The sequence below is a fragment of the Lactuca serriola genome, chromosome 4 (genome assembly GCF_051521515.1).
Source record: "Lactuca serriola cultivar US96UC23 chromosome 4, Lser_US96UC23_V15, whole genome shotgun sequence".
In the NCBI taxonomy this organism is placed as follows: Eukaryota; Viridiplantae; Streptophyta; class Magnoliopsida; order Asterales; family Asteraceae; genus Lactuca; species Lactuca serriola.
The window spans coordinates 24,156,936-24,181,223 of NC_136411.1; positions in this window are offsets into that span (position 1 = coordinate 24,156,936).

Consider the following 24,288-nt stretch of genomic DNA (forward strand, 5'->3'; position numbering starts at 1 on the left):
TGTATTCAACAAGATTTAGGTAGGTCTATTTGTTTCTTTCTTGTAATTTCATTTTTTTTAAATCATTTCTACCCTTATATGCTCTTACATTTTTTGATAGGTTTTGTTCATCGCTCTGCCAAATACCCCAGTAGGTATGTATTGGTACTATTTAAACCCCCAACCGAGTTGCAGTTCTGATATGCCTGTTCGATGAAGGGGACGATATCAATGTCACTCTAACTCAACGATCATCGAAACTGTCATCTTACTCTGGTAGAGCCGACGAAGAGGATACATATGATATTCAAATCGCATCGAGGGATGCTGAAGAAGTAGAATCAATATTCTATGCTCCTTTGGAAATGTTTCTCAAGGTTTGTATTCATACTTTTTTTCTCTCTTTAATCTATCTTTCTGTATTAAAGTGAAAAAGAAACATGGGGTTATTTAAAAAAAGTGGGATTTTGATGGATGATGATTCAAAATGAAAATAGAGGAGAAAAAGAGTGGGAATTAAGAGGAGACAAATACTTGCTTCACTATTTCTATCACAAAACAAATGACATCAGGGTGTATGAGATATGGGCTCTAACTGCTGGAATCTTGATAGCAGCCACCTCCATGGTTTTTTGGTGACCACCGAAATTTCAACAAAGGATGCTAAATTCTGGAATATAAACCACAACAAATTCTGATGTTACTGGAATCACAGTCCAATAATGAATAAACATGTCATTAGTTGAATGTAAGTATACATTGATCACAAGACTAGAATCATTGTATCCAATGTATTGAAACATACAATGTCGTGAAGATTAACTTCCAACTTCGTGTAGTTACCAAAGATTAAATTGTAACTTTAATTGTATCAAATAAAATTTTTATGTTTTGTATATTTATTATCAATCTGCAATCATTGTATCCAATGGATTGAACTTTTGGTCGTTAACTATGATAATAAAATCTGCTTATACAAAAAAAAAAAAAAAATCCAATCCCGCAACGCAGGTTTCTTCACTAGTTATGTATTAACCCAAATGTTTATGTATATGATTATGTTCACGTTTTTCTATTAAAAGAATATATTTATCCAAATAATTTTAACATAGTTTTGTATATATTTGTATTTTTGTGCATGTTTACATTTAGTAGGTAAATCTGGTAACATTTTTTTATGTTATTTAGGATAAAAAACAATATCATCGATTAATTAGTTTATATATATAATATCAAAAATCTTAATGAAGTTTTATTTTTCAATTATCATAATTTATACCACGCTAATAACTAAGTTCATTTAATTTTATGATTATTGAATCCCAACATAGTTTTAGCCCTTCGAATCATCACATCGTCGAATTTTGTATCGGTTTCAGTTTATTATTTTCGGTTTGTTGCGTTTTTATCAAGTTTTTTTATTGGTTCCCTAACTATATTTGTGAATTAGTTGTATGCTTTATTTAGTTGTTGTTATAATTGATGAAAAAATCAGTTTGTTGTAATATTTTTTATGTTTAAAAAAAATTAAGATATTTAAATCTTAGTTTATTTTAACAATATGCAGACGTTAAAAACAAACAGTCTTCTTCTTACAGACTGCAGATGTTTGGTCCACCTCTTCTACTACAGAGGTTTGCAGATGTGGTCCGCAGAACGTAAATATTTTGTCTCCGGAAAAACAAAAATCACCTTATAATTAGTAAATATAATATAATATATAAAAATCTATTATGTTATTACTTATTAAAAAACTTATAATTAAACGTAAATTTCGTATATGATTATAAAAAAATGTAATGCTTTGAATATGGTTGTTCACTATTTGGTTAAAACCGAATTGTCCAATCGAACAATTTGAATTGGACTATTTAGTTCGGATATTCGGATTTTTGGATTAACTTTAAGCTAAACCGAATTATTATTTTGGGTTTCGGATTGGTTTGGTTTATAAAATAAAAACTGAATAGTCCAAAAAACTAAATAACACCTTAATATTTATTTTTAATATATATCTATGATCATTTATAAACTTACTAAATTATTTTTTTAATTATTAATAACATTCATCCAATATAATACCTTACTATGAACTTCTAATAAAAAAATTGTCAATTAAATTAAATATTAAACTATAATAAATTTTTCTTAATATTTGTTTATAAATATAATTCATAATTAAAAAGATTTTTTTAGATACTTTTATAAATTTTACTAATATTTAAGTTATACATTTTTTTAACACGTATCGCATCTTAAAAACCAATCCAACCGAATTGTAATTTGGTTGGATCGAATCGGATTTTAATTTATTTTGGACTATTTGGATTCATGTTTTGCAACCTGAAATCTATATGGATTTACTTGATCGAATCGGATCAAACCAATCCATCCAAACGAACACTCCTAGTTTTGAATAATTGCATCCTATTTTAGTGTTGTAATTATAAAGATCTAGATATTGTCTTTTTTCTGCTTTAGAGGGATGCAGACCGAATGTCTATTTATGACCGTTTTGCGATTAGCATAATCCATAAGTTTTTTTATTAATCAGAGATCATTTTTCTAATTTTTTTAAACATATGGACCATTTGTTGTAAAAAAGAAAAATTGGTCATGAACATTTTTTGTAAACTACAAGGACAATTTTGTAATTTATTTTATATATAGGGACTAAACCCATCAACATACGAAATTCTTGTGGCCAAAGTCTCAAACCCAAAGAGTATACTATTTAAACACATAGACAATTTATGTAAAAAAATACACATGGACATTTTCTATAAATTACAGGGACAACTTTTGCAATTTTTTTCTATACATAAACCAAACTTGCAAACATAAGAAAGTATAGTGGCTAAAGTCTAAAGCCCAAACATAAAAAATGGATAAGGACCTTTTGTAAATTACAATGACAACTTTTGTAATTTATTTTCTATATAGGGACCAAACCTACCAACATGCAAAATTATTGTGGCAAAAGTCTAAAAATTAAAACTATTGTAGCAAAATTCTAAAAACCAAAACTAGTGTGGGAAAAGTCTACAAGGCTTTTCTGGAAACTATAGTTACAATTTTGTAATTTAATTTCTATACACAAACCAATCACACAAACATATGGAAGTTTTGTCGTAAAAGTCTCAAACCCAAAGAGTACACTATTTAAACATATGAACAATTTATGTAAAAATAATGCACATAGATTTTTTTTTACAAATTACAGGGAAAAGTTTTATAATTTTTTTTCTATACAGGGACTAAGTCTTCCAACATACGAAAGTATAGTGGCGAAAGTCTCAAACTTAAACATAAAAATGGTCAGGGACCTTTTTCTATAAATTAAAATGACAACTTTTGTAATTTATTTACTACATAAGGACCAACTTATCAACATATAAAATTATTGCGACAAAAATCTAAAAATCAATATATATATATATATATATATATATATATATATATATATATATATATATATATATATATATATATATATTAAAAATGTCTCACCTTAAGAAAAGTAAAGTTCCTAAGGTTTTGACATAATTGGTCCTTCTATTTTGCCTATTGACCATTTTGAAACAGTTGGTCAATGGTCAACTGTTAAAGAACCTGACTCATCAGGTTGCAAGGTACGTGTTCCTTTTCTATGCATCTTCATCTCTTCACCGCCTCCCCCATCCAATTACCTTACACCGCTTCAAATCTGTCGGAATTGCCCTGGTTTTTTCTTGAAGTTGCAATTTCGTCCCTTTTTATGTTATTTGAGTTGGTCGGTGTTCGATCACTTCATGGTCATTCCTTCTCGTTCCTTTTCCACCGCCATTCTTTCCTGATCCATTTACCAATTACACCGCTTTGAACCTACTCCACCTAACTTGCACAAAACAATTGAAGCACTGTGTACCATCTACTATATCGATTGCTTCCCAACCCTCGAGTGACCAGAAACTCCATGATTTCCCGCCGTCGGCGTCAGGTCTCCAAATACGATGAAGAATGGAAGGGTATACGCTCACTATACGTCTGTGTGTGTGTGCGCGCGTTCACTTTGGTTTAGAAAACGATGTGGTTTAGTTGTACCCTAAATACAGCCTCCGCCTGATGTCCACCATCAGCTTCCACATTCAGTGCCATTACCGAACCTATATATCAAAAGCAAGTTTTTAACTTTCACGCCAATACATACTCACTTCAACCTACACCTCGATCGACACCTCCGCCGAACACATACACATACTATATATATATACGAAACAAATAAATTATACTTTATTTGCAGATCACAATCTCTTTGTTCCCCCACCAAGTCATTTGAAGCAGGTATGTTTTCGGTATGGTCATATATATTTTCTATATTTTTCCTCAAATTTCATATGGTTGTTACTAGAAGTTCACCCTTTTTAATGATTGTAACTTCAATTTCAGAATTTTTTAAATTGTAATTTGTTGTACTTTTTCCTGTTGAATGTAATTTGAATTTCAGATTCTTGACTTATCAGATTCGTTACAATAGCCTCAAATTTCTGGATAGATAGATCTCTTCATGCATTCGAAATTCTTTGGTCCACAAATGGTGGGTTTTCAGGTTTATGAGCTTCTTATTGCTGATTATTATCTATTTATTCTACTCAGTTCTCTTTTTGTCTTTATCCCATTTTTTTTTTATCCTTTTTCGGTTATTCTACAAGTTATCATAAAAAATCACTTTCTTAATATTGATCATTGTAAGAATTTATGATGAGGAAGTTTGGTGATTTTCTCCTTAAAGTTGTACCTTGACATGCAGGTATGTTGGCACCTTTTGTAGTGGTGTTGATTATGATGGCATGTGCGGAATTAGAAAAATCTAGTGAATCATCATGTAAAATCAAGAACACAAGGAGTAAATAATTCTGTGTAAGCTCATATTAGATCTAGAAAGAATATACAAATGGGTTTGTACAAAGTTTCTCTCTCTAGTCTAACACTCCAAAATGGTTGCTTTCATAATGGGAGTCACTCACTTCCTATTTATAGTAAAGACTCAACCCATTTACACTTACAAAAGGGTAAGCCTAAAACACTACATCCAAGAGTGACTTTGCACCCTAACATTCTCCCCCTCAAAGTTAGGATTGGATGTCCCGACTTCAGTCTCCAACGAGCTAGCGCGATCAAGACCAAACTCCCCCTTCGAAGTAACACCGGTCTTCAAATCCGCAAATGAATATTCGACAAACTCGAGAAGCTTCGAATACCCATCATTCTCCCCCTTTTTATAATAAAAAAATGATTATAAAACCCATTAAGGGTGAGAAGCACCCAAGGAATAGACTTCACAATACTCCCCATTGATGTGTACCAAAAATGAAACACCAAAAATCTTGCACGGAAAAACAATCATGAAAAAGCCACAAAAAATTTCCAATTTGTGAATTTTTTTGACTTTTTGGGTGAAACTTGCAAGATTTTTCAAAAACAGGGTAGAAGTTGTCACTTTCTGAAATTTGCAGGGACCCATTGCGCCAAAAACAACCTAATATGCGAAACTCTATACCATTTACGAAACTGGGCATAAAGCGTAAATCCGCACAAACTGTAGGGACCAAAAATGAATATTCTTCAATTACTCAGAAAAACAGTTCATTTTCGAAGTTGGGTATTTTCTGCTAACTTTTCGAAACTGTAGGGACTCACTTCGAAGATTCTGCATTCTAATCAAATTTTTGCTCCAAATTCGAAACTGGACCAATTGTGCCATGTTTTTGAAATTTCAGGGACTAATTTCGAAACTTGTTTGCTTTCTTCTTCCAATTCGTTTCACAGGGACCAATTCGCTTTTCATGTACTCCAATGCCTCGCCAGTAAAAACGAAGCACAACCCTTGATAACGAAAATTTTGAGACTCCAAAATCAAATTCCCAAATATACAAAACATCACAGACTTTGTTTTCGCTTTTCATTCAACATCCCAAAACATGACGCTTCGCTTTTGTGACTAACCCAACACAAATTCGATTATCACACATCCTTCCATTCGCCAACGAACAATCAAAGACTTCGTTTTTAGTGCATATCTATCAACCTTGAACAATCGACTCTAAAATCCAACTTAATCCTTCGAACATCGACTATCCACCTGTAACTATTCGAAATCAAAATTAATCCTTCCTTACTTAACAATCAAGCCTTCGTTAGTTTAATCCTTCATCACACACCAAAAACCAAACTCATCGATAATACAGAAACCATTTGCACATCAACCCAACAAGGCTTCGTTTTTAGATTTCAAACCAAATCAATTACCATCGCTTCGTTACCAATCGTTCCCAATAACAAATTCACAGCATTCGTTCTCCTCATACAAAATCAACTTCCCAGTTGACTCCAAATCACCAAAACATAAATAGCGAACTCGATTATACAGCCACTTCGCTTTTAATAACTCGACATCAAACCATCGACTCCAAAATTGAATTGTTCGCTTCGCTTTTCAACTCCTCCCATTCCAGTCGATGTCCTAAAGCGAAACTCCAATCCTTCGAAATTAGGATAACAACTCCAATACACAATTCGAACCAATAACCAACATCACTCGATCTTTCCCAATCAAACCATTCGACATCAAAACTTTTACAGAACATTGATACCCAACACCATCGATATCCGACTTTTGAAATCAATTGATTCTTAGCCTTCGAAATCAAGTCATCAACCAAAATTAATATTAACATTATCGAACCATTAACGAATCCAGTTTAATTGTCAAATTCGTGTTCGATTTATCAAGAACATGAATTTTGACTATGAGTTTGACTTTTCGTTCACTCATCGACAATCTTCAAATCGATTTAACATTCGATTTCCAAATCAAGATCAAAACGAACAACTAATCTCAAATCAAGTTCATCACTCGAATCAAAAAGAAAAAACGATTGAAATGGAGTTCGATTCTAAATCACGTAAGACTTCAGTCAAAATCAATTGAATGTCGAATCCAAGTCAAACATCTTTGACACTCTATTTCAACAGATTTTGAAATCTACTTCAAAACAATCAAAAGATGAAATCGATCCCAATTTCCTGATGTGAAAAAGTAATCAGCCTTTCTCGATTCAAATGATGGAATCACTTTATGCGATGAACATAAACGGTGATGAATAGTTTTCAGATTAGAACTCATTTGATGTATAAGAAATGGATCCAAACTTGGGCTCAAGCAATGATATCATATCGATATAATTTTGGGCTAAAAAAATGATTAGATGAACAGTAATGAATTATGTGATTTGGGCTCAAGATTAAATCAAAACAAAATTAAAGGTTTGATTTGGGCTTGATCTAAAAAAATATTGTTGGATCACCAATGGTGTTGAAACGGATTTGATCCAACGAGACAAATCGATCAAAAACGAAAAACGAAACACACGAATCGAAATCATGGACGTTTTGGAATCCATTTGAGAATTTGAGTTACCTTTTTGACGAATCGATATCCATTTTCAACGAACGAATCAAATTTAGAAGATCTTGGTTCTTTTGTTGGAATGAGAAAATCTTCAATTTGAACATTGTACCACCCATTATGCGAGATGTACAACTCGTTCTTCGTGTTCTTCAACGATCCAAGAACATTTTCAAAAGAACCACCAACACTTTTGGGTTTTGACTTCAAATTCAATGCAACATTTAGAGATTGTTGCTTTGGAACCCAAATTTGCTTCACGGATTTACATTTCACAACAACATTTGATGATTTTTGTGAATAAACTCGCTTGTTCTTCCGTTTCATCTTCTTCTTCTTTTTCTTTCTCATCTTTTTGCATCTTGAAGACTTGACTCCATGAACAAACCCACTTTCCACAACATCAACTTTGTGAATTTGAATCAAATCTTTTGGAGTTTGATACTTGTGATTTTCTTGGATCACCGGCTTCCGATAAGGAATCATTCCTTCAAACGAATCACAAGAACACAAAATATCATCGGTTTGAACTCCAATTGAGCAAAAAACTTTTTCATCATGGGAATCAACTTGAACTCATTTTTCTTGAACATCAAGAACATCACATTGAACTCCATTGTCAAGAACTTCAACAAACTTAAGAACACGAAGATCATTTAGGTCTTCAATATGAGAAACATATTTCTTTTTTAACAAATATTTTTCTTCTCCAATCTTCTTACTACTACGTGTTGATATGGACCATGTAATACCAGTCAACCATTTGATCTCACAAAGTGGTTGAAATATCAAGCTTCCATGATCATACTTCAATCCTTCATAAGAAACCATAGTTTCCCAAAAAATCAAACTGTTTAACACTAACCCATAATATTAATCTTTATTGACTTTGTATTTGATACCTTCAACGATCACAATACAAGAACTGTAAGACAAACTCACCATGATCACAAAAACTTGAAGATTTCTAGAGAGAGAAAGTGAAAATCAAGAAGATCTCTAGAGAGAGAAAGTGAATATGAACCAAATTCTAGTGAGAGAAAGTGGTACAAACAAGTATTCTAGAGAGAGAAAATCGAATTATGGATCAAATCAAGGAAAATTTTGATTTTTAGAACACAAAACACTCTCAAAACACGAAGATCAATATGAACACGAAGAATCACCAAATCAAGATTGTCATCAAGGATCAATTTTTGATCAAATCAAGAACACCCGCTCTGATACCAATTGTAGTGGTGTTGATTATGATGACATGTGCGGAATTAGAAAGATCTAGTGAATCATCATGTAAAATCAAGAACACAAGGAGTAAATAATTATGTGTAAGCTCATATTAGATCTAGAAAGAATATACAAATGGGTTTGTACAAAGTTTCTCTCTCTAGTCTAACACTCCAAAATGGTTGTTTTCATAATGGGAGTCACTCACTTCCTATTTATAGTAAATACTCAACCCATTTACACATACAAAAGGGTAAGCCTAAAACACTACATCCAAGAGTGACTATGCACCCTAACACTTTTCATAACCAAATTGCAAACTGCTAAATCAAAACCATTGGTGATAGAGAAATATGAGGTATTCTTTTATTAATTTGGTTTATTATTTTTAAAGTTTTACAAGATATTTAAACTTGAAAGCATATTTTGCTTTCTTTTTTTCCTTATATTGAAAAATTATCATTTTTATTGTTGCATTTCTTGATCTATTTTTATGTTATTCTGAATTCTTTTAGGCAAAATTTTGAAACTACAATGTGGTAACGGGAATAGATTTCAGTGGAATTTGAAACGACAATGTTATAATGGGAATATATAATAAATAATAGTATGTTCTTATTTCTTGTATGAATGTTAACTGGAATTGTGGGTTTTTTTATGGCAGACAATTGAGGTTTTTATGAAAAAAGCCCCGCAAACGATTTGCAAGGTCAGGAGCTTCATTTGAAATTGCATGAAATAGATACAACTAAGTTCTTTGATTTCAGTTTTACTTCGTACTGTTTTGCCTTACTTATTTATTTATTTATTTTTTGTTAATTGCATGTGGTTGGAGCTGACATTCATAAACTGTAACATCCATAAAATTCGAGCCAATTTTAAACTTTTTAAATCATTTAAAAAAAACATTCAATTATTACAATTAGTTTTCAAAATAGTTTAAACATCAGAGTTCACAGAAATCATAATCATCAATCGAGTAAGTGTACGATCACGCCTTCGTCTTCTCGCGGCCATCTGCTGAACCTGAAACAACAAACTGAAACTGTAAGCCCGAAAGCTTAGTGAGTTACCCCCAAAATATCAACGTCATACCGATAATCATATCATATAAACATATAAGCAACAGAACAACCATGCATCTTGAGTCTACAGTGTGACTGGTCCGCCGGCACCAGGCCTTCAGTCCACCTGGTCCACACTCTGAGTCTATAGTATAACTGGACTGCCCGCACAGGGCCTTCAGTCTATCTGGCCCACTCACCGAGCCTCGACACGTCTGGACCGCCCTCTCGAGGCCTTCAGCCTATCTGGACCACTCGCCGGGCCTTCGGCCTGACTAGGTGCCCTCCTGGGCCTACAGTCTATCCGGTCCACCCTGGGTATGTTGGCCTACAGCACGAAGCAGGACCCGCCTCAACCTAACCCCCATACCAATCAAACAATCATGTGCACATAAATATCATACGCTAGCATGTATATAACATATAATCATACCGATGTAACAGATCACTAACACAACAACCATCCTATAACCAGGATACTGACCTAACCAATCACTAACATAACATCATCCTATATACCAAGATACCGACCTAAACCAGGTCACTGACATAATACCATCCTAACTACCAGGATGCAGATCTAGCAGATCAATAAACATATCAAGCAAATACCCGGATACAAATCCGATAAAGGGTCGGCCTTGGTGCCTTAGACCCTGTGGATATAGTGAGGATAACTCACCTCGCAATGTCGGTCTGAACTGAAGCCAACTCCTCAAGTCCATATAGTCCATTTTGTCTTTTCTCTAACTTGGGCTAAGGCCCAAAACCAAATCCATGATCCAAAAGTCCACATATACAAAATATATTATTGGTCCACATATACAAAATATATTATTGGCCCAAATTATCAAAACTTGGTCCAAATCCAATTATTCAGAGAGTCCAGCAAAGCCCAAGCCCAGCTAGTCCAAACACAACTCATAACCTGAAGCCCAAAAGACAAAAGCCCAACAGAGGAAGTACGCGGGGCGTACTCCTCTGGTACGCTGGGTGTACTCTCTTGATGTTGAGCACCATTGGGGTGGTAGACCCAGTACGTTGGGCATACTAGATTTACGTGGGGCGTACATGCGACTGAACCAACACTCTCCTAAGTGCTTAATGACTTAAGAACTTAATCCATAATTCAGATCCATCGACCAGAAGTGTTTGGGAACCATAAAGTCTCGAACTTTATCACTTGGGACGTCCAGAAAGCTCTTAATCCAATGTCTTAATCCATTAAGACCTTTCTACTACATGGGACATCTAAAGCCATTGGGGCCTCATTTTTACTACTTAAGACCTCTACAAGAGTCTGAAAGGATAAATTATCTTGCCCAAAATGCAACATACACCAAAATGTAGTTTTGGGACAAGAAATGGTTCCATAAAGCTAGAATGGCTAGATCTAGAAGAAATAGGCACAAAGGTAACAACTTTATACCTTCTGGAGCTCCCAAAGCAGATGATGAACCAAGATCTACAAGCCAATCTTCCCTCCTTGACTCCTTGATGCACAAGCTTCTTCTTAAAGGCACAAGAACACACTTATAAGCTCAAGAATGGTCACTAGGAAGTTAGGGTTTTCTCAAGACGGCTAAGGGAGGTATGGAGGCTGAAAGAGATGAGATGGAAGGGTCCATAAGGTTCTTAAATACTCCATAAACCCTAAAATTTAGGGTTTCATCCTAGCATACGTACACCCAGCGTACTAGGGCGCGCTCTAGTACACTTAGCGTACCACATGTATGCCCAGCGTACTACTTAAACTCCTAAACTTACCATTTTTCCACTAGGTCCTCCTTTTGCCACTCCCTTTTAAACCTAGGGAAAAAATGCCCTAATTAAAACCCGAGGGGTGTATTTGAAGCTACTGGAAAAATGGGATGTTACAACTCTCCCCCACTTAAATTCGATTTCGTCCTCGAAATAATTCCTTACCATTCCCGGCAACCCGACATCCAATGACTATCGAAGGAGACTGAACCCAATGGGGATCTTTTCGTTTCAGAGAAGACGAATCCACAAATCCAAGAAACACACAACCTTACTTTACCTAAAAAAACCCGCAATCTGGAAGCCTGAATCCGGTCTACCTCCGTGACACATCACTCATTCTAACCATCGCTATATCTCTTCCTAACACTACTAACGGATTATTCAACCTTGGGATCCTGAGGTTCCTACATAGAACCATGGATCATATCCTACGGAACCCTTGTGCCAACGACTTATCATTGGTCCGCACTGGGTATCTTGGCCTACTACATAGAGCAGGACCGCCTCAGCCTGATCAAGCACAACATGCCACCTACTAGACCATCATGATAGATGTCTACATAATACTGACGATAACCTCCCATGTCGATCCTTGCTGCCCACCACTTCCATGAAATACCGTCCTGCAAGCGATTACCACCAACAAACATACCTACCATTACCGGCCAACCGGTACGACACTCAAATATTACCCATGCCACCCTATAGGTTGGAATACCAATATTCCAAGTCAATTCAACCATCAAATTGAAATTCTCAGGGGTTCTAGGCCTACCGCCTCAACCCTACCACTCCTATTGAGCCTCCGTGCCTACAAATTTCAGTCAACCCCCACCGGGTATCTCGGCCTACTGCATAGAGCAGGACCGCCTCAACCCTATCCAAACATAATGTGTTGCCATAGACGCTCATGAGAAAGATCTAACCTGGTTCCCAGAACCTGAATGACAGGACATTCTAATCCCAAGCCTTCCTAAGGCTGATGAATACCCATTCGGATCTACTCCCGGTCCACAACTGGAGTATCACCTGATCCAAGAAGCTTAATCCTCTAAGACACTCCGAACTGATGAGATCACCAAGACCCTCTGTACTCTATCCGATCTCCAACAGCAACTTCCGATCCAACCAAAAATACACCAGAGACTCCAGCCTATTTCATTAGCATGCTCAATACTTGGGGACAGACCTACTGATTGTTATAGCATAGCGGCATACTCAATACCCGAACATAAATCTACAAACACATTCGGAGTCTTCAGCATGACTAGACCGCCTTACCAGGCCTTCAGCCTATTTGGACCACTCTCAGAACCTTCAACATGTCCGGACCGCCTCTCTGGGCCTTTAGCCTATATGGATCGTTCTCCGAGCCTTCGGCTTGACTGGTACGCCCCACCGGCCTCCAGTCTATCCGGACCACTCCAAACTATTGAGCATCTCATGGACCACCCCTCATGTGATCCTTCCCATGCATACTGTTCTCACCTAATTGGGGTTCCGAACTCCTAATCCATTCCGCAGACTCTAACCCTGTCCTAACCCTAGGCCTCATGTCGATCGTCCATCATCTCAGAAATCCGTGGTCTGTTCCCTAACCTGCGTGTCTACCACATATGCTAAATAACCCGCACTCCCGTGCTGAATGTATTGTCGAGCCCTAGTAGCTAACAAAACCCTAAATCTATTAATCCAAAAACCGTCAGAGTCGAGCACACCCTCGACCAAATACTCAAACTGAACGTAATCCCTGACTAGAACTCCAACCTGGTTCCTTAATTTCTGTTTTCAAGCACGAAGAAGACGTATTTATTATGTTGGGGAGTTTTACCGAACCCCCAACCAACATAACCCTCAAACCAAATAGCCACTGGGGCCTCCATTCTCCATGTTGGGTGGTCAAACTTATCCCCGTCTCAAAACGTTTCCCATTTCTGCATCCCGGTGTAACTCTCCCCCACTTAGATTCGACTAAGCCTTCATAATACATGAAAATTGGAGGATTCCCAATCCTTCTCACTTCCTAACCATCGATCCGATGACAACCAACTATTTCCCACTAGTGCTCCATTACTAGTCAATCCCAATTGATGACACACTTCTAAGAACCAGATGAACACTTCCTGAATCCCAGTGAAACCGACAGTCACTAATGCTTGACCGACCTCACACTCTCAAGTACTGAAGACCACAAGATAGATGCTCCAACTAATACCTCGGCGACGAGCTACTTCCCTTGGCGTTTTAGTCCGACAATCACTAACGATTGCTAAAACCACTGAATCCTGAAAATGCTGAATAAACCTTCTGTGGGACCCTATCCACAGACCTCCCACATAATACCCCTTTTCCAAAGGTGTTCCAAACAAGCTTCCCGCTCTCGGGCTCTAGAAATCATTCTCTTCAGGGTTCACACCCTGACTCACTTACCCGCTCAAACGTCCACAACTGAACTGCAGTAACTGAAACAGCCTTTGCCCTAAACCAGACTACAAACTACTCCCAAGACATAGTCTACAATCCCAAAAGCATAATAGGTCGCATAATCAATCCTTACCGCCTAAATAAGAGATCCAAGGCAAACTGGACCTTACAATTACTTATGCCACAACAACCCACCTGCGCTCACCGGCGCTGAAGTAATGTTGCTTATTCCTGAAACCAACTGACCCCGAGCTGGAATACAACCTGACCCTAGGGTCACAAGCCTGATCACTCCTTCGAGCTCGAAAAACTGAGACGACACAATCCTTGCCCTACAAAACGACTATACAATCCATCAATTAACCATTCCACTTCCAGCTGCAAAACCCCAGTTGAATATAATCATCACTCCTTTCCGGAGTTCCCGCGAATCACATTCCGACCTCGAGCAAACCCCCAAGCCTCAAATCCAGAAACTCACGTGCTAGCCTCTCCCGCTCAACCCGTAAAAATATAACAAGTACAAATCATCTTCCTGATCCCAAATAATTGCATCCCTCTGCTCATCAGAATATGCACCAATAACAAGTCCCAGTACCAGAAAGCTCGACCAGCTCCTCTCCCTGCCATCATTACAGTTGCGGAAGCTGCTGCGGCAGCCGTCTCAGCAATGGCTGCATGGAGCTCGACAAAATTTTCAACCATGGCATTCTTGAAAGACCCAACCATCTCCGAAATCTGTCCCCGAACAATCTCGATCACCTCTTCCCGGATGATCTCCCTGACACGATCCTCTGACAAAACTAGCCTATCCTGGCTGCCAACTCTCGATCCCGATCCGGATCCGGTCTCAAAACATCTCGAACAATCCATACCATGACAAGGAACCAACTTCCAACTAAACTCCAGGTGTTGTGACTTCCTTGCTACGCGTATGGATCCTATGCTTTTAGTTGTACGGGCCCATACTACCTTCCACACCTACCCATATTTGTCTCACATATCACCACAACACCCTAACAATATACATAAACATAGCGAGCGCTCAATCCTCACTCCTAGAGGAAGGCTAACTTTCTCACAACTGACCTATCAGTCACACACAACCCACCCATCAATGAAACTTTCACCAACCTTGTAGCACTAGTGTATGCTAGCCATACATAACGTTGGACCCTATAGACTTTCGAATATCCAATACTACCCTAAGCCCTCAATCAAATAAGAACAAAATATAAGGCCAAATAAAACATTCTCAGGCTATAAGATCTTAATTATGTATAACCGAGCCTCGGCACGTCTGGACCGCCCTCTACGGGCCTTCAGCTTATCCGGACCGCTCGTCGGGCCTTCGGCTTGACTAGGTGCCCTCCTGGGCCTGCAGTCTATTCGGTCCGCCCTGGGTATGTTGGCCTACAACACGAAGCAGGACCCGCCTCAACCCAACCCCTATACCAATAAAGCAATCATGTGCACATAAATATCATACGTTAGCATGTATATAACAGATAATCATTTCGATCTAACAGATCACTAACATAGCAACCATCTTATAACCAGGATACCGACCTAACCAGTCACTAACATAACATCATCATATATACCAAGATACCGACCTAAACCAGGTCACTAACATAATACCATTCTAACTACCAGGATGCAGATCTAGCAGATCAATAAACATATCAAGCAAATACTCGGATACAAATCCGATAAAGGGTCGACCTTGGTGCCTTACACCCTGTTGATATAGTGAGGATAACTCACCTCGCAATGTCGATCAGAACTGAAGTACCAACTCCCGAAGTGCTATCACGCCGAAAATCCTAAACTATCCAAAATAACAAATGTAGAGTCAACATATGGGCTATCAATCCTGACTAAGGGTCCATATAGTCCATTTTGTCTTTTCTTTAACTTGGGCCAAGGACCAAAACCAAATCCATGATCCAAAAGTCCACATATACAAAACCTATTATCGGCCCAAATTACTAAATTGGGCTCAACTCCCTAATTGGGTCTAAATCCAAGATCCATTATCAAAACTTGGTCCAAATCCAATTATTTAGAGAGTCCAACAAAGCCCAAGCCCAGCTACTCCAAACACAACCCATAACCTAAAGCCCAAAAGACAAAAGCCCAACAGAGGAAGTACGCGGGGCGTACTCCTCTGGTACGTTGGGCGTACTCTCCTGATGTTGAGCACCATTGGGGTGGTAGACCTAGTACGTTGGGCGTACTGGATTTACGTGGGGCATACATGCGACTGAACCAACACTCTCCTAAGTGCTTAATGACTTAAGAACTTAATCTATACTTCAGATCCATCGACCAAAAGTGTTTGGGAACAATAAAGTCTCGAACTTTATCACTTGGGACGTCCAGAAAGCTCTTAATCCAATGTCTTAATCCATTAAGACCTTTCTACTACATGGGACATCTAAAGCCATTGGGGCCTCATTTTTACTACTTAAGCCCTCTACAAGAGTCTGAAAGGACAAATTATCTTGCCCAAAATGCAACATACACCAAAATGGGGTTTTGGGACAAGAAATGGTTCCATAAAGCTAGAATGGCTAAATCTAGAAGAAATAGGCACAAAGGTAACAACTTTATACCTTCTGGAGCTCCCAAAGCAGATGATGAACCAAGATCTACAAGCCAATCTTCCCTCCTTGACTCCTTGATGCACAAGCTTCTTCTTAAAGGCACAAGAACACACTTATAAGCTCAAGAATGGTCACTAGGAAGCTAGGGTTTTCTCAAGACGGCTAAGGGAGGTATGGAGGCTGAAAGAGATGAGATGGAAGGGTCCATAAGGTGCTTAAATACTCCATAAACCCTAAAATTTAGGGTTTCATCCTGGCATACGTACACCCAACGTACTAGGGCGCGCCCTAGTACACTTAACATACCACATGTATGCCCAACTTACTACTTAAACTCCCAAACTTACCATTTTTCCACTAGGTCCTCCTTTTGCCACTCCCTTCTAAACCTAGGGGAAAAAATGCCCTAATTAAAACCCGAGGGGTGTATTTGAAGCTACTGGAAAAATGGGATGTTACAACTCTCCCCCACTAAAATTTGATTTCGTCCTCGAAATAATTCCTTACCATTCCCAGCAACCCGACATCCAATGACTATCGAAGGAGACTGAACCCAATGGGGATCTTTTCGTTTCAGAGAAGACGAATCCACAAATCCAAGAAACACACAAGCTTACTTTACCTAAAAAGACCTGCAATCTGGAAGCCTGAATTCGTTTTGCCTCCCTGGCAGATCACTCATTCTAACCATCGCTAGATCTCTTCCCAACACTACTAACGAATTATTCAACCATGGGATCCTGAGGTTCCTACCTGAAAATAGAACCATGGATCATATCCTACGGAACCCTTGTGCCAACGACTTACCGTTGGTCCGCAAACTCATGCGTTTCAGTCATGGAGAGAAAGGTAAGTTCTATTTTTCACCTTCTCAAAACACACATGCATTGATTTTGAATATTTCATAAAATAACAATTGTTATTTCTTTTGTATATAAACTGCTAATGTTATTGAGAATCCTAAAGGAGCACATAGAACACCTTCTATTGTAGCTTTCAACGAAAAGGGGGACTTAATTGTGGGAACTCTAGTTAAACGCCAAATAGTCACTAACGCTACAAACATGTGTCTTGATTTGCATAAATTAGCTTTGTTTCTTGAGTGTATATGATTTTGCTATGCACGAAGGAGCTGGAACATCCAAGAAAAACCGGCCTACTTCTGGTAAGGAGTCTTTTCAAGTTCCTGGAAAGTCAAATTATAGGTGTTACTATGAATTAGATACAAAATCTAGTACCACTTCTTTTTGGTAGTTATAAGAGAAAATTGTTCTTCTAGGTTTCAAATGATTTATCTCTAAATTATTCTAACATGTTTCTCTTGGTGAATTTTTGCATCCACTTGTATTTTTTTTATCACATGTGTCTTTGTCTTCATTTTTCTATTTGTTTTTTGCTTGATTTCTGCAAATTATCGTTACAATCTATTCTTGGTCCAACCAATTTATTATATGCATACTGAATCGCTACCCGAGGTAACAAAATAATAATTATTTTTATTATATTTTTATAATGTTTATTTTATTTTAAAATTATATTTAAAGGATATATTTAAATATTCAGGACATGCGATTATTCACTGTTGTCGGCATGGAACTAAAGCTACTAAAGCTGGAATTAGAGTCAATTTGTTGATTTGATGGAGACAGTTTTTTTTCCGGACTAAAGTAAAGTTATTGAATTTGAAAAGGTTTTTTTTTTATAATTTTTTGTTATAGTTTTGTGTTTAGATAGATGAGAAAACACATTTACTAGCCGGTGTGGTGAATGTCAATGGGAGTAGAAAAAAAACAAAGGCAAAAGCATCAAAGCCTCCAAACGGCTACTAAAAAGAGAATTATCACACTTAAAAACAAAAACCACAAGTATTAACTTTTCAACTCATAACACTTAAGATTCACTTACTTTCAAGGTATAATATATGTCAAAAGTACATATAGCAGAAAAATTAAGCAACTTGTATCTGTTTCAAATTGCAGGAAATAGTAATGTACATTTTTACTATTAGGCTGGAGGGAGTAGCTTGTTGGCCAAGCTCGCCTCCAGCTCGCTAACAGCGCCAAGTCCACTCCTTAAGATGTGCTAAGCAACTCGCCAGGAGAGGCTCGCTGCTTAAATCAGAAATAGGAAAGAAAAAGATGTGAAGAGAATAAGGGCTTGTGATTGCTCCTTTTTCTTTGTTTTTTCTTTTGTTCAAATCAGATGCCTTTTGATTGTTTTTTAGGTGGAAGGTAAAAAGTGATATTAATGTGTGACCATGATAGACATGTACCTACAAATTTTGGAGTTACAATGCCTTATCTTTAATTTTAAAACACCTTTGACATTTGTTTACCAAGTTTTTTGTTGGCCATTGTTTTACAGGAAAAAAAAGAGGGGATTTTTTTTGCACATGTGTGATTCGTGCGGCTGCTATTTATGGACCCAGAGAAGAAAGATACACCAATCTTTCAAAGAAACCAACTTATATCAAACGGATCATTAATTGATTTTAGATTAATCACATTATCCCTTTTAAGACAAAATGTGTAATGATTATGTAATTGTGCATATGAAAGTACACGCCTTAATTAGACAAAACATAAAAGTATATTTCCATTTTAGACATCACTAACCCCTCTGCTCCATGCGAAGCATGGGTTTCTTTGTAGTTATTATGACAAGAGTCTAAAATTCAAAAATATACGAGTCATATATAGGTTGGTTTTTATTATATATTATAATAATATGTAAAGAAGCATGAATTTAATAATATTAAATGTAACTTCTTATTAACTTTTCCCTTTAATTTTATTATTATATTAAATAAAGGAGTCCTTATGAAAGAGTTATGAATTTTACACACTTGTCAACAATGTAATCTTCATGGACTATTAAATTTTAGATCATACAAGAATTAGCCGACATAGTCTAAATGAAAGTTGTAGTATTTGTCAATAGCTATGTGTAGATATAAAGAACGTCAAAAACGGAACTCGAAAAAAGAGATACACTTTTTAGAAGATCTATGATTTTATCTGGCATGTGAGGCCCAGGGAGCGACACGTGGCTTACCCGGCTCCACCCAACCTAGCTACCACAGGGTGCGGAGTGCCCGGTAGGTAGGCGTGACGTATCTTCTTGCTATAAATAAAATGGATATGATTCATTTGTTCCTCGCCTCAATATTCACACCAAAAAGGCAAAAACTATCCGGAGACCCCTCTTACCTTGAGTCCTATATTTTTGGGTTTTAGAAAAAATTAGCGAGGCTCTAGAGTATCTAGAAGCTCGACAAGAAAGAGCTTTCCGTTTCAAAGTTCTGCCAGTGCTAATCCCGGTTTTCTCTAGAAACTCTCTGTGTTAGGCTATACTTACTACGCTTTAAGTGTAACTTATATTTATTGTCATAGTCGTTATTATGAACCTATAAATAAAATTTATCAATAATTCTAGTTATAATACTGATTGATCTACTTACGAGAGAGGTGTCTAGAATGATCACGTTGGCTTGGTTGTCTAGACTATGGATCAGATAACTATTCTATATATATATATATATATATATATATATATATATATATATATATATACATAGAATATCTTTCTAATATACATATGATCACTAAGATCATTGAGTTCACGTTGTCGCTGATCATGCTGATGTTGGTGCTGGTGCTGGTAGACAGTCGGTGGTGTGTCAGAGTCATCAGATCATAATATGTGCCCATACAATCTCCCCCTATCTGATGATGTGAAAACTAATCTTCAAAAAATTCTTCAACATTTGCTCCCCCTGAGAGTAAGAACTTTCTTGTGTTTTTGAAACTATCTCCCTTTGAGAAAACGAATGTGTTTAAGTATATGATCATCTCTCCTATTTTTGGTTATCAAAAGTAGAAGCAGTAAGAGTAGCGGAAAAAATCAGTGTATCATGAGTTTCAACGGAATGATAGATGATAAGGAGATGTCTTCTAACAAAATGTTGATATATGTTCCCCCCTTAGATTTTGCTCTCCCTCAGATAAACAACATCTGAGTTTTGCTCCCCCTTACATGTATAACCTTATTCTTTCAAGAGTGTATGTTATTTAATGAATGATCAATTAACAATGTAGCATAACTAAACATTTCTCCCCCTTTTTTACAACATCAATAATCACTGCCTTGTTTTTGATTTATTTATTTATTATTACTTTTAAAGAAGACAACAAGTAACTTAAAATAAAAAGAAAACATCAAATAAAGTTAAAGTATATGACAGGTGTATCACACTAACGTGTTGTTGCATTAGTAGATCATTTACATAGAATTGCGAAGTCTCATCAGCCTATGGTTTTATACACTGAATCATTAACTTCTTTTATTAGAAGAATAAAGGGTGAGAGTGGAATGATGTGTGTAATACATTCTGGTACGGAATGTACCTATCGACATATATTTTTCAAGTTATCATCAATGTCTAGCATTTGACACTGAATCATAAAGCTTTTAAGAAGAATTTAAGGACAGGAATGGGTTGGTGCGTGTGATAAAATACGGTACATAGATTAACCATCAATACAAAGTTTCAAACTTTTATCAGTATATGGTATAATACAGTGAATCGTCAAGTTCTATATTAGAAGATTTGTAGAGAAAAGTTAAAATCTTGGAATATATCCATCGTCAATTCATAATGGTACCATGTCATACCTCAGTTTAGGAGGTAAAGGACATGGATAACCCTTTTTCATGTAAGGACCTGACAAGTTTCTCTTAACTGATGACTATACAATCAAGGTAAGCCAATAGGTAATAGTTAAGTGTTTCAACAGAACATGAGACTTGATACATACGAAAAGCATGCTTCCAGGGACGAGGTCAGGTAAGAAACGATTAACCAAGAAAATAAACACCCAAGCCTTACACTAATTTTATGATCGGGACTAGGCAATCTCACTTTGAAAGCTTAGACGCTTCTAGACAATTAGCGTGAGTGTGTGACTCAATGTCATCTCAACAAATGGTCTCACCGATGAGATACTTATAGAGATTTAGGCACATACAACAACATGCTTATAGGGACAATGATTTGTCAAAAGTTACATACTAGTCTTACGAAATGCCACCATCAAATCATGAATGGTACAATGATATTTAGAAAGAATGACCATACCTAATGGAGCTTATGTAAGACTCAACTCTAGAAATCAACCAACTCCAGATAACTTTATAACCAGCATGTCAATTTTTAGCTAAAAAAAGTTGCCTTTGTCAATATTAATTGCTCCCCCTAAGCTTGTGGTTAATTTATTCCAACATCTTGAGACACTTTGTCAACACAGTGTATGATCATAAAAGCATAACATTTGTAACATCTTGTTTTGAGGTACTTTCACTTTTGACCCTTATATTGAGATTTATTACATTTGGTCCTTAAAATGTAAGATTTATGGCTAGGAGGGGATACTATTGTCGTTTTGGAACGGTGAGGCGGAGCCACGTATGTTGGGCGTACGTTTACATTTGTTGGGTGTACAGGGTGAAGTCCCAAACCCTAATATTTAGGGTTTGGACCCTATTTATTCTTCATTAACTCTCAAACATGGTTCCTTTCATCATCCTCCATCCTCTCAAAATGTTTTTGCAAACCCTGATCTAGCTCGTGAGCATTTTTGAGCTTGTGTGTGTTTGTTTTGTGCCTTAGAAGAAAGAAGGAAGTAAAGAGCATCTTGGAGGAGTGAAGCACCTTAGATCTAGAATCACATATTCATTTGACATCACTTGGAGGTATAAAGTTCTGAACTTGGTGAAGTTATAATTAGATATTATTTGGGATTAATTTTATGTTCTTTTGGTCCCCTAAGCTTGGTATTATGAGCAGGGGTTACTCTAATCCATTTGAGTTGTCCTTTCTGAGGTTTTGGAGCCTCTTGAGTAATAAAAATGTAATCTTGGACACTAGTTTCTTCTTATGCATGGCCTAAGTTGTCTTAATGGATTAAGAGGTTAGGATCTTTGGTGTTGGGCACTTAATGGCCATGCAAGACCATAAAGTTGGATACTTTATGGTCAAGGACATCATTTTGGAATTGGATCTGGAAAATGGACTTAAGGGCTTAAGGATTAAGATCTTAATGAGTTGGGTTGGCAGCCGGTTGCATACACTAGGCGTACAAGGTGTATGTTAGACGTACGTGGTCAACAGTTCTGTGCCTGGTCAACCGACGCGTACATTGGGTGTATAGCTGAGTATGTCGAGCGTAGTCAGCTAGGTTGACTTGGTTGACTTTCTAGGAATTTTGACTTTTACCTAATTTTGACCAATTTTGACCTAGGGGTCTTTTGGGTATTTTGGATTGTGTTTGAGAATTGGTCATTTGGATGGATAGGTGAAGGGTAGAGTTGCGATTCAGAGTCGGGACCTCATCAACTATCGTTCTGATTGAGAGGTGAGTCTTCCTCACTGAACTTGTGGGTTGAAGGCACCAAGACCGTCTCATTGGATTGGATATCCTGTTATATGATATTATGTTATTATGATGTAGAGATTTGTTAGATCGGTATCCTGGTATATTGGATGTTAGCATGCGGTAATGATCTGTAGATATGCTTGTTTTGTCTGTTGACTGGTTATATGTTTATATTTTATGTATATGTCGACATGTTATGTTTGATTGGGTTGAGGCGTAACTGCTTTGTGCTGAAGGCCAAGATACCCGGGGCAGTACGGATAGACTGTAGGCCCTGCGAGGTGGTCTAGACAGGTTGAAGGTCCGAAGAGCGGTCCGGATAGGATGTAGGCCCTACGAGGCGGTCAAGTCATGTTAATGGCTCGGAGAGTGGTCCAGACACGTTGTAGGCACTCTAAGGCGGTCTAGTCAGGCTGAAGGCTCACTTAAGCATGTTGTTGTTTGTTATGTTTATGTGGTGATACTTTGAAGAAACTCAATGAGCCTTGGCTTACAGTTTTAGTTTATTGTTTCAGGTACTTCTGATGATCTCGGAAAGGCAAAGGCGTGACCGTACACATCCTCCTGTTTTATGTCCTTATGATTTTGGCTACACTTACTACGCTTTAAGTATAACTTATATTTATAGTCATACTCATTATTGTGAACCTATAAATAAGATTTATCAGTAATTCTAGTTATAATACTAGTTGATCTACTTACGAGAGAGGTGTCTAGAATGATCATGTTGGCTTGGTTGTTGGATTTCAGAAAAACTATATGCCGAAATGATCATGCCTCCCAACTGTCCTCTCTAGCTGATCCTTATTTGATAGAACTCTCAGTATTTATTGGGATGAATGAAAGATCTAGCCTCTTTTACTAGATTCCCATAGGAAATAATAAGTTATAGTATTATAGGTCAATCTCGGTTGGTGTGTTGCTTGCCATTTGAATTGTCCAACTAGTTGTTAATCCTCTGAGAAATTGTCCATGCGAGTTCTTCTCACTATATTATATACTCTAGTATGGATCCTTTGTATGTTAGTATATAGTTGCCTTGTAGTATGCAATTAGGCCACTAGACTAGCTTAGTTAGTTGCCTATCACGTGGAACTGTTTTTGCTATATAAGTGATAATATATATATATATATATATATATATATATATATATATATATATATATATATATATATGGGTTGAGGGCAGGCCAATCTCGTACTGAAGGCCAATATACTCGGGCGAACCAACATTACGTTGAAGGCCAAAGGGCAGACCAACTTTAAGTTGGAGGCCAAATGGGCCTAGCAACTTTATGATGAAGGCCATTATGTGTATGCATTGTATATGTATTGTGGTATAT